The sequence below is a fragment of the Tenrec ecaudatus genome, chromosome 7, assembly GCF_050624435.1.
Source record: "Tenrec ecaudatus isolate mTenEca1 chromosome 7, mTenEca1.hap1, whole genome shotgun sequence".
Classification (NCBI taxonomy): Eukaryota; Metazoa; Chordata; class Mammalia; order Afrosoricida; family Tenrecidae; genus Tenrec; species Tenrec ecaudatus.
In genome coordinates, this window is record NC_134536.1 from 50,934,971 (window position 1) to 50,946,620 (window position 11,650).

The window sequence follows — 11,650 nt, forward strand, 5'->3', positions numbered from 1 at the left end:
TCCCAAATTCAAAGAACAATGCAATGGAGCATGATGGGAAATCCTAGAGGTACCCAAACGGCAGCTTGACAAAGTGCAATTGAAGAGTTTAGACATGGAGACACTGCCTCCAGAAATGTACAGATGTATACAGAGAAGAGGTCAAAAGTGAGGGCTTCATATTTTGATAGTTTCATTCAACAAAAGGTTTCTATGACATTGTAGCTGTGTTTTTTAAACTTACTTTCATATATCTAATTTAGTGTAGGCCCAACAGTCATTTTGCATGATTTTTGGAACATAAAAGTAAGAGAATAGCCTTGCTATTTTCTATTGCCAAGGTCAGTGCAGGGCCTGAGGATGCTGCATGGCCTCGACATGATATGCCCTGTTTGGTGTGGAGAAGCCGAGGCCCAGCCTTTCTGCACATCCCACTACACATGGTCTTGAGCACTTCCCGATGGTTGAGTTCAGGACAAAGGACAGCAGCTTTTCCTGTAGAGCCTCAAAACTGGAAACTTGACAACAGTGTTGGACCAAGACAAATGTCGGTCCATCCTCATAGGTTCCAGTTATCAGGGTTTTCCCCACCCTCTCCCCACATACTTATTGCCCGGCCTGCACCTTCAGCTTCGAGCCAGACAAAGCACGGAATCAAGTCTCACATAGACTACAGACTGTCCTGTGTGTGTGTGTGTGTGTGTGTGTGTGCATGTATGCATGCATTTTAAATACTTTTCATAGTTCTCAATATACTACAGCAAGTTTTTTATTAAAATTTACAATCAGGCTCAAATGTTTATCTGAAAAATCTATGAAAACTATATAATGGCTTGAATATTAAAACATTTTTAAAAGAAGAGCTGTCTTAAAATATACTCTAACTGACTTTCAAAAAATGTATAATAAGATGCATTCACATATATAAAAACATCTTAATAGCTTCTAGATCTTAATATAAACAATCACTAGAACACATCAATTCCAGATGCAGGCACACCTCCTAAAAGATGTGCGGCCTCAGAAAGGTCCGAAGGTTGCAGTGAATCGGGACTGACTCACTGACAGCGGGCTTAAATACGTCAACAAAAATATTCACAACAGCAAAAATATTCGTGTAAATAAATATCCATAACAGTAACTGCACCAAATTGGAAAAAGTAAAAATCCAATAACAACAAGTACTCCAAACTGGAAACAATTAAAATGTATATCAACAGTACATTGTTTAAATAAATGGTGCTACAAGCATATAGTGGGATAACATATAGCAAAGAACTTGGATGAAGTGCTAGTCATAATGTGGACGAATATTATAAATATACTGTTGATTAGAAAGTCAGACAAAAATACACGTAAAATTCCCCATGCATAGAGTTAACCAGGGAATATCACTCTGAAGTGTGAAGTCAGAATGCCGATCACATGTGAAGGTGGATGATGAGAACAGTGGAACCATCCCGGTTTCCTGGGCAGTATCATGGCAACAAGCATGCGTTAACTGTGTGGATAGTATCAAACTGGGAGTGTGTGTGTGTGCGCGTGCGTGTGTATAATTTTGGGGTCACATCACCGATTGAAGCTGAACAACATGAGATGTTGCTGCTTCACGCAGAAGTGGTGTTTTTTAATCGGCCCTTTTTGACGGCTCAGTGGGTCACCGGCAAAAGACCCACTGAGTGCTTTGAAAAGGGGAACTAGCTGTGTATTTATTACCTGTGAATTTTCTGTATTTCTTTGAATTCCATATTTGAATAAAAGTTTACATTTAAAAAATCATCTGGATTTGCTCAATGCTCCTTTGTGTCTTCCTTTCTCACATGCCAAATCACTATCTTAGTAAATTCTATTAGTTCCACATTCAAACCGTGTCTAGAATCTAACTTCTCACCACCAACAACTACTGCTATGGTCAAAAGCAAACTCCCTGCCGTCCATTTGATGTAGACTCCGTGATCCTATAGGACAGGGTAGAACTATCCATGTGAGTTTCTGAAACAATAACTCTTTTCATAATAGAAATACCAATTATTCTCTTGTAGAGAGGCTGGTGGTTTTGAACTGCTGACCTTGTAGTTAACAAACTAGCATATAACCACTATCCCATTTCTGACCTAGATTCCTATAATTACTAACAGTCAAGGTATGTCCTTTTTCCTCCTTTTTTGCCTATTAGTCCTGTCAATACATACACACATCATACTGACAAGCAAATGAGATTTCAAGTATTTTGCTTAAAACTACCCAATGACTTTTTATCATATTCAGTAAAAATTCATGAAGTTTTATACACTGTTCTCTACACAGTATTTACTTGTTACTTCTTGTGGAAGCACTCAGCTGCTCACCAAAAGGTTGATGGTTCAAATATACCAGGCAGTTTTGTGGAAAAAAGACCTAGTGCTCTGCTTCTATAAAGATTACAATCTTATAGACACTAAGGATCATTGTAATATGAAACATCAGGCCAGTGGGATTGAACTTGACTTGATGACACTTAACAGCCCCATACACTCCTAAGAAAAAATTCAAACCCCAACATGCATGTTATAATTAAAAATGTTAGATAAACTTAGGAAAACACTTAAGATGCCACGGATTATGAAACTTTTACTAAGCTTGTATCTTTTTGCTATAGGGACACATTGACAGTTTGTAACTCAATTGACAAACTTGAAATGAGTACTTGACCAACTTTCAATGTTCGATCAAACTGGGGTTATTTGGATTATGATGGTCATAGTATGCATCCGTTGGTATTTTTTGATGAGCAATTTATACAAGTTCATAAGACACTTTTAGTAGGCAGATACACATGATATTGCATTGTAGAATTCCAGTCTTACTTTGTATATATAACAAATATCACCATCTTATTGGCACTGGGAGAAGCAGTAATTTTTTCTACCAATAGTATAAAACCCACACAAGTTAATTTCTATTACAACACAAAAATAGAAATTTAGCAAGGAAAATTTATGTATTTACTCATCCAGGTGTAAGTAATATTTCATATACACAGAGAGATATTACAATATAGGAATATATAAATAGGGAAAGCAACAATTTATTATGATTATAACAAGTGCCTTATGTTGTCAAATCAAAACTTTTATATGAGGAAACCAGTTATTATATTTGGCTGTTGTCGATGTGAGGTACCCTCAACTTGATTCTGACTCATTTGGACCTTTATATAAAATAGAACAAAGCATTTCCCAATGCTGTACCATCCTCACAACTAATTGCAATGCATGAGCCCATTATTGCAGCCACGATGGCAACACATTTCATTGAGCACGTTCCTCTTATTTATTGATCCTAGACTTTCCCAAGGATGATGTCTTCTTACAGAAGGTTATCCCTGCTGATAGCACGTCCAAAGTATAGGAGATGACATCTCACAACCCCGGCTTATAAGAAGCATTCTGAAAGTAATTCTTCCAAGACAGACGTGTTTATTCATGTAGCAGTCCAAGGTATCTTCAATGTCCTTCGCCAATACCATAATTCAAGTACATTAATTTTTATTTGGTCTTCCTTATTAATTGCCCCAACTTTAGATGCATATGAGATGGTTAAGTATATCATGTTTTGTTTCCAAGGCATATGTTAATGCTCAAAGTGACATTTTTGCTCTTTACCACCATAAAAAGCCTTGTACAGACGCTTGGCCAGTATAATACCTCAAAGTTACTTGATTTCCTTACTACCAATTGAAGGATATTAATTATGGATGCAAGTCAAATGAAATCTGTTATAATTCAATTTTTTCTCCATTTTTCATGATGTTGATAATAGTGCTCATTGGCCCATGGTGGGGATATATTCCTTCTGTATGGTGAGGGGCAGTTTACCCTGAAGGCTGTCATCCTCATTGGTATCTTCTTGAACTTCTCTTCACATGCGTCAAGAAGGGTGCCCTATCTGCATATTTCAGGTTGTTAATAAACCTCCAATCCTGATGCCATGTTCTTTTTCATATAACCCAACTTCTTGAATTATTGCTTAACATATAGATTGGATAATTATGGTTGATTGAATAATTATGGTTAAAAGACATAATGCTAACCCATCTCTTTCCTGATTTTTGACCTTGCATAGCCCTTTCTTCTGTCAAAACGGCTTCCAGTCGATCTATTTATAGGTTCCTCATGAACACAATTATGTTTTCTGGATTTTCTATTCATTGTAATTTTTTATATTATTTTTTAATCAATCAAGATCAAACCCTACTTGGCCTCCACTGTTGTACACCAAAAGCCCCCAGCCCCTCAAAACCTTGTGGATCTGTTCCTACTTATCTTTATGATACTTCTCCTGTGATCCAGCAGTGTTGAATTTCCATCTAAGTAACTCTCCTGGGCTGATTTCTGTGGAGTCCCTCTGGTATGTGTTACTCAGTCACATCTTCCCGGAAGTCTCTATTCATTGTAATTTTAAACATAAATTATCATGTACCACCCAGTTTAATGCCTTTGAATAGTCAATAAAACACATGTAAACATCTTTCTGGTATTCTCTGCTCTCCTCCAAAATTCATCTAACACTAGTAATTATATACCTCTTTCCACATCTAGTTGTGAGTCCAACTTAAATTTCTGCATGTTCACTATTGTTTCAACTACTTTTGAATTATTATCAGCAAAGTTTTGATTCTATGTGATAGGATATTATAGATTATTCTGCCCTTTGGGGGACCTTTTATGGAGGATGAGCTTACAACAGAATGGTATGCCCCTCTTTGTATTTATATGCAAGTTTAAGTTGAAGTTAAGATGATTAAAACAAGTACCCAAGGGCCCAACTACAAACTTGAGTTTAGAGAACATCTCAAAAACTTATTTGAAGTATTGAACCAAGGAAAAATCAATAGATATTCTTAAATATTTTGGGGAAAAAACCCTTTGAGCTGACCAGAAACTAACTTACTCATTTGAGGATAAACTTTTACCCATATGAAAGTTGGATATTGAATAAGAAAGACTGAAGAAGAATATATGTGTTTGAATTATGGGTCTTGCAAAGAATATTGAAAATACTGTGGAGTGTCAAAACAAATGTCTTTGAAGAAGTATACCAGTAAAACTTCTTAAAAGCAAGGATGGTAAAAGTTCATCTCATATACATTGGACATGTTAAAGGAGTGGCCAAACCCTGACAAAGGAAATCATGTGTGGTAACTTAAGGAGGTGTAGAAAAAGAGGATGAGCCTCAAGAAGATGGATGGACACAGTGGCTCCCACAATGTTCTCTAACGTAAGAGGATGTTGCAGGGTAGGAGAGGGCTTCCTTTTGTTGTACACAGAGTCACTCTGCGTTGGAACCAACTCAACAGCAACAACGAACCTCACATGCTGTGTATGAATTCATCTCTGAGTGACTTAGTAAGCCTTTTTGTCGTGAAAAATCATCTTGGAACTCATCAGAACAAGGAAATCTGAGAATCACATTCCCTGTGCCACATTCCCACAGAGTAAGTGATCATTGGCATTCATAACCCCCCCATATCTTTTTGCACAACTGGAGTACAGAAATGGAGAAGATTAAATGAAACTGGGAGAAAGGTCTGTCACCAATTGTATTTCCCTGACCAAAATGTATTAATGCAGGGAAAATGTATTGCAATTGGCAAAATAAAATATATAACTTGAAGTCGTTCTCCCTAAATCATCACTGGAGTAACTATCTTATTCTGAATGAGAGGCACAAAGCAAAATAAAACCCATGTGGGGCATGGGATTTTTAGGAGAGCCACTGCAGTAAAGAGTCCAGGGACTCTGATTTAATATATAGAGGAACCAAGTCGAAGCCACTGATCTTAATGTCTAGATACCAGTGTCCTTTTTCTATGAATCACTAGTGAACTTGGTAAAAAGGAAGGCAGAGGTTAAATAGATAGAACCAATTTTCTGCTTTTCTTAGTCCATTCTTCAAAACTAAAGTGATGACATTTAAAAAAGCTAAAGTCATAGAGTCTTGAAGTGTTCCCGGACAGAGTACAAATCCAGGCGAGCAGCTGACTCTAGGAAAAATCCTTAGAAGGAAAGACAGTGAGTACGTCTTCCACTCCTGCCCCGATTTTTAGCCAACTGTAAAATTACACAGGTAGAGAACTTTTCCCTAAGAGGCGAGGTGAAAAAAGTAAAATAAAATAATAAGTGATTCATACTTGTTGCAGGAAGTGAGAGAACATTCAAGAGAAATGCGGTCAAATGGAACAGAGCGTGGGCTTAGCAGGTAAGGTATTAAAATTTTGTTATAAATATATTCAAGGAAGTAATGAGAATACACTGTCAGTGAACAATTAGCTTGGTAGTTTTGACACCAAAAACTTAAAAAGAAAATACAAGAATTGTAGGCCTGAACATTTCAACAACTAAAACAAAAAATCACTCATGGATAAAGTTGGAGTTGACGGAATAAAGAATCAATTAACTTGAAGGTAGATCAATATAATGGACCCAACCCAAGAAACACAGAGAGGGAGAAGGATCCAAGATACATAACTAGCAATATGAGGAATTGTGAGACAGCATAAAGCAATGAAACATTCACAAATGAAAACTCATATTAAGAAATGAGGAAGAAGTAAGAAATAATGGCTCTCTACTGTCTACAACTAGAAGACCCCAGGTGGTGTAACAGTTACACATTTAGCTGCTAACTAACTGGCAGGGCAACAATTGGGAACCATCAACCTCTCCTCCAAGGGAAGATGAGTCCATCTACTCCCTCACAAAGTTACAGACCCAGAAACCCAGAAGGGCCGTTGTACCCACTCCTATATGGTCACCATCAGTCAGAATCGAACCAATGGCAGTTTGTTATTTTCTTTTGGGTATACCCTACCTAAAATGAAAATGCATTATGAACCAAAACTATATTCCTTTAATTCCATTTACTTATAGAAAACCCTACATATCAATAATTCCAGAGGGCAAAATCTCTTTTCCTGAAGGCAGAGCACAGATTTAATTAATGTTGTCTATTTTACATCGCTGAGTTCTAATGTCTATTACAGTGGCTATACAGAACTCAAAGACAAAATTCATGATTAAATGGTTTATTAAGGAAGTTAACAAGTTACAATGCCAGGGAGAAATACTCAGGATTGAGTTGTTTACCAGGACATATTACAAAGGTCTTTCTGGTCTGTTAGTAATGCCCCAAGGGGTGTACCACTCAGCTGTAACCCTCAACCCAAAGCCATTCATATCAAGCTCCACGAGTTAGAAAACACGGCTTCCTGAATTAAGGACCCAGTGGCTTCCACTCCACAAGCTTGCTTCCAGTGTCAAAGCACTCCCGTTTATTTGCTCTGTGGGTTTGGGCGTCTACCACTCTCTTTCACAGCAGCTCCTGGGTTTGCTGCTGCGACTGCTCCTCTGCCACTCCTCTAATGCATGACTGTCCTCTCACTCAAGGATGTTCACTGCCCAGCAATGTCAGGGACCAGAGGACATACTCCACTTCTAGCTCCTGCTGCTAGTATGCTTCCCTCAGGGTTCCTAGAGGACTCATTTATGCCTAACAATTTGATACCCACAAGGAAGTCTGTTAACAATTATTTACAGGTGAATCCCAGGAGCGTCTGCCTCCCACCTTATTATAAAGACTCATACAGGTAAAATTAATTTGGTTGGAGTGACAGAGATGTGGCTAGAGAAAACATATTTAATAATTCACTTCCCCTGCAGCCTGTTATTTGAGAAGTTGGTACTGCACTGCCCCTGCAGCGTGCTTTTTGAGAAGTTGGTACTGCAAACCCACTAGCTGCTCAGAGGGAGAAAGATGGGGCTTTTAATTCCCAAAAAGAGTTACAGGCTTGGAAATTCTATATTAGCCTACGAGGTTGCTGAATCAGAATCAACTCAAGGACCATGGATGGGCACATCCACTGGTGTTTACTGATGTTTACTGAGCTCCTCCCCTTGTATGTCAGTTAAGAAGGATATAATGTTGGAAGGCTGAATATCTTCCCGAGAAGGGTTTATCTACCATCTAAATAGCTATCATTTGAAAACATAAATTGTGTAAAATAAAGCTAAAATATGAAAATGTGCATGTGCTACTCCAAATGAACTCTGAGATCAAAACAGACCTAAGCAAAAACCATTAAGCAGGATTTTCAAATGCCTTTATCCAAAATAAATGCTGTTCAATTATCTTTTAAAGACTGATGGCAATTCTGAAAAATAAATCCTACTGCAGGATAAGAAGCAAGTTGTGTAAAATATAGATTCAGGATAATCATCTTATTTTGTGACTTACAATGTATTACCATATACATATAAATTGACATTGTAAACACCAGGATTCACAGATTAATTTATAATATACTATAAACAAAATATTTGCATAAATAAACATCAGTAAATAATTTGTTCAAAAGTGTCTTGTCTTTCAATTTGCTTGGTCCTCATAGAGAATGAGTCAAGATGTGATGGGAATTTGTTAAATGGCCATTTGGAGTCTTGCAGCTGGAAGAAATTAAATTGAAAATAAGAATGCAGATTCTGTTTTACTTAATTTTAATATCCAGGTGTCTTCATAACTTCATTGGTCAGAAATGACAGATTAGCTTGATTAATGGACTAATTATTTAAATCGATTACTTCCTTTGTGTGGCTTCTATTTAATTGTTGCACTAAGTGGCCACAGGTGCATTCAGCTTCTTCGTTGTCAGCCAGGAGTACAAGTTGAGGAAGGAAGGATAAAAAGTTGTTATGAAACTTCTCAGGTCTGTGTTTAGATTTTACATAAAGAACACTGATGACAATGTTAGCGAGGCTGCTAACCCTCCTGAGGGAATATTTTTGCCTGAACAAGAATGTCAAATAAGTTCATCCATAAATATATCATTGAAATAAGATAAAGAGAGTTCAGATATAGTCGGAATGCAGGCATCTTCATCAATAAAGTAATTCAATAGCAAATGACAGTTCTTGTCTCTGTCCCTGATACTTGACAGGCATTCTGACAGCACTTAGAGTAACAATGAGACAGTTATGCTTTACATGACTATCCCATTAAACTGATTTAACTATGACACTTAAAATATGGAAATAGTACTCTTAGCGATTAGTGAAGCCATTTAAAGAATCAAAGCAGTTATCTATACAAATTGTCTTATTTCACAGACAGGAAAAATAAAATTCAAGACTTCTACTGTTCGGGGCTGGGCAAATCACACTGGGATTTGAATGCTTGTATAATTGTAGTCCATATTTAGTACATAAAATATCTCCCATAATTAAAAGTAAGGCCATACTAAAATATGCATCATTATTTGAAATATAACATGAAAGTAAGATAGCAGTGTTCCTGGGGTCCATCCCATTAAAACCTCTAATCAGGATGAACCATTTATCTATCAGTCATCCTTGAGTTTGAATAAAAGAAAATTCTGCTTTTCAGGAAGAAAACAGATTTATAGATTTTCTCATAATCTAGATGAGTACATAATACTTCTGAGATTTAAAGTTATAATTTCATTTTAGACCACAAATAAAAGAAAACCGAGAGAGGTTAAATAACTTGCCCAAATCATATAAACTAGAAATGTTTAGACTCAGAATTTTCTATTTCCACAGTAGCAAGCTTAGTCAACATTCTTTGAAAAACAAGTGTCTGAAAAAGACTTTCTAGTGTTTGTAGCACAGAATTGTATATTAAGAAGAGAAAGCAATCGTTTTGAGAATGATGATGACAACAAATGTGCTTGACACAATGGTTGTATGTATGGATTGTGATAAGAGTTGTAAAAGCCCCCAATAAAACGATTTTTTTAAAAGAGTCTTCCTCTTTTGTTGCTTCTCCACTTTACCAAGTATGGTGTCCTTCTCTAGGGACAGGTCTCTCCTAATATCATGTCCAAAGTCTTCCCATCCTTGCTTCTGAGAAACATTCTGATAGTACTTCTCCCAAGACACTTGCCATAATTTCATATTCACTATGTTTCAGAAAAGGACGTGGAACGAGGAATATCATTGCTGATGTCAGATGAATCTTAGCTAAAAGCAGAGAATATCAGAAAAAATCACTTTGTTTCATTGACAATATATAAAGTTATTTAAATGTGTGCATCATCACAATAGATGGATAACCATGAGAAACTTGGGGGTTCCAGAACATTGTGTTCATGTGGTACCTGGTAGTTGTGTGTACAGAACATGGTCTAAAACCAGGAGGTGTGGGCAACAGGGTTGAATCCTCACACCATACTTACTCAATCTGTATGCTGAGAAAATAATCAGAGAAGCAGGATTATAAGAAAGAGAATGTGGCATTAGGCTAGGAGAAAGGCAGTAGGACTTGATCAAGGACAAAGTAACCGAGAGGAATTATTGAAACCCAAATAAAGACTGAGCATGATAGTGGGACAAGAGGAAAGTAAAAGGAAATTGAGGAAAGAACGAGGAGGCAAAGGCCTAGAATGATGATGGCAATAATTGTTCAAATGTGCATGACACAATGGGTGGATTTATGGATTGTGATAAAACTTGTATGAGCCCCCAATAAAATGCTTAAAAATAAATAAATAAATAGCTGTGATATGCAGGTGACACAACATTGCTTGCTGAAGATGAGGAGGACTTGAAGCACTTGCTGATGAAGATAAAAGATTCCAGGCTTCAGTTTGGATTAAAACTCAGTAGAAAAAAACCCAAAACTCCTCACAATTGGACCAATGGGTAGCATCATCATATATAGAGAAATGATTGAAGTTTTCAAGGATTTCATTTTATTTGGCTCCATAATCAATTCTCATGGAAGCAGCAGTCAAGAGATCAAATGATGCATTTAATTGGGTAAATATGCCACACATTAATAAAATGTTGACAAGCTATGACGTTAATTTGAGGATTAAGGTCAATCTTACCCATGCCTCATCTGCATGTAAGAGTTGGAGATTGACAACGGAAGATCAAAGAAGAATCAATGCATTTGAAGTGTGGTGCTGGAGGAGAATATGGGAAGTCCTATGGAGTGCTAAAAGAACAAACACATCTGTCTTGGGAGAAGTACCACCAGAATGCTTCTCATAAGCAAGGATGGGAAGACTTTGGACATGTTATTAGGAGTGACCTGTCCCTGGAGAAGGACACCATACTTAGTAGAGAAGCAACAAAAAATAAGAAGACTCTTAAAATGAATGGATTGACACAGTAGAGGCAGTAATGGCCTCAAGCATAAGAACAATTGTGGGTTTGGTGCAGGATTGGCCAGTGTTTTGTCATGTTTAGATTGGTTTGGACTTTCAGCAACCATATTTGATGGCATCTAACTAGCACAGCCATTTTTCAGTGACGTGCCTTGGCCTTCACTGTAATTAAAGCTCTAGGAATACCACCCTTATTTTTAGGAGGCAGAAATGCAGGAGGCCAGAATCTATTTTTAAGTGTTTTTTCTTCCTGTATTTCTAATTTTTAAACTGTGAAATGCATTATTCCATTCTTAGTTTTCATATCACACTCCTTAAGTGTAACTACAGCCCTCTGCTTATCTGCCTAAACTGTGTTGGAGGATGGTAGTGGTTGTGTAGGATATTATGATAATTTTTAAATACCATTTTCTTAGAATGAAATGTAGAATTAAATGATAGTAACATTGAGTTTGGCAAGAAAACTGCAAAATGAAAAAGTTTGACTTCATCAAATGTGAGCTT

General features: G+C 37.0%; 1 non-coding gene across 1 annotated transcript; it reads right to left on the reverse strand.

Moving 5' to 3' along the window:
* Nucleotides 1–1,538: 1,538 nt before the first annotated feature.
* LOC142454074 (small nucleolar RNA SNORA21) lies at nucleotides 1,539–1,674 on the reverse strand. Its single transcript, XR_012785604.1, has one exon. It is a non-coding gene; the product is annotated as a small nucleolar RNA SNORA21 (small nucleolar RNA).
* Nucleotides 1,675–11,650: the final 9,976 nt, after the last annotated feature.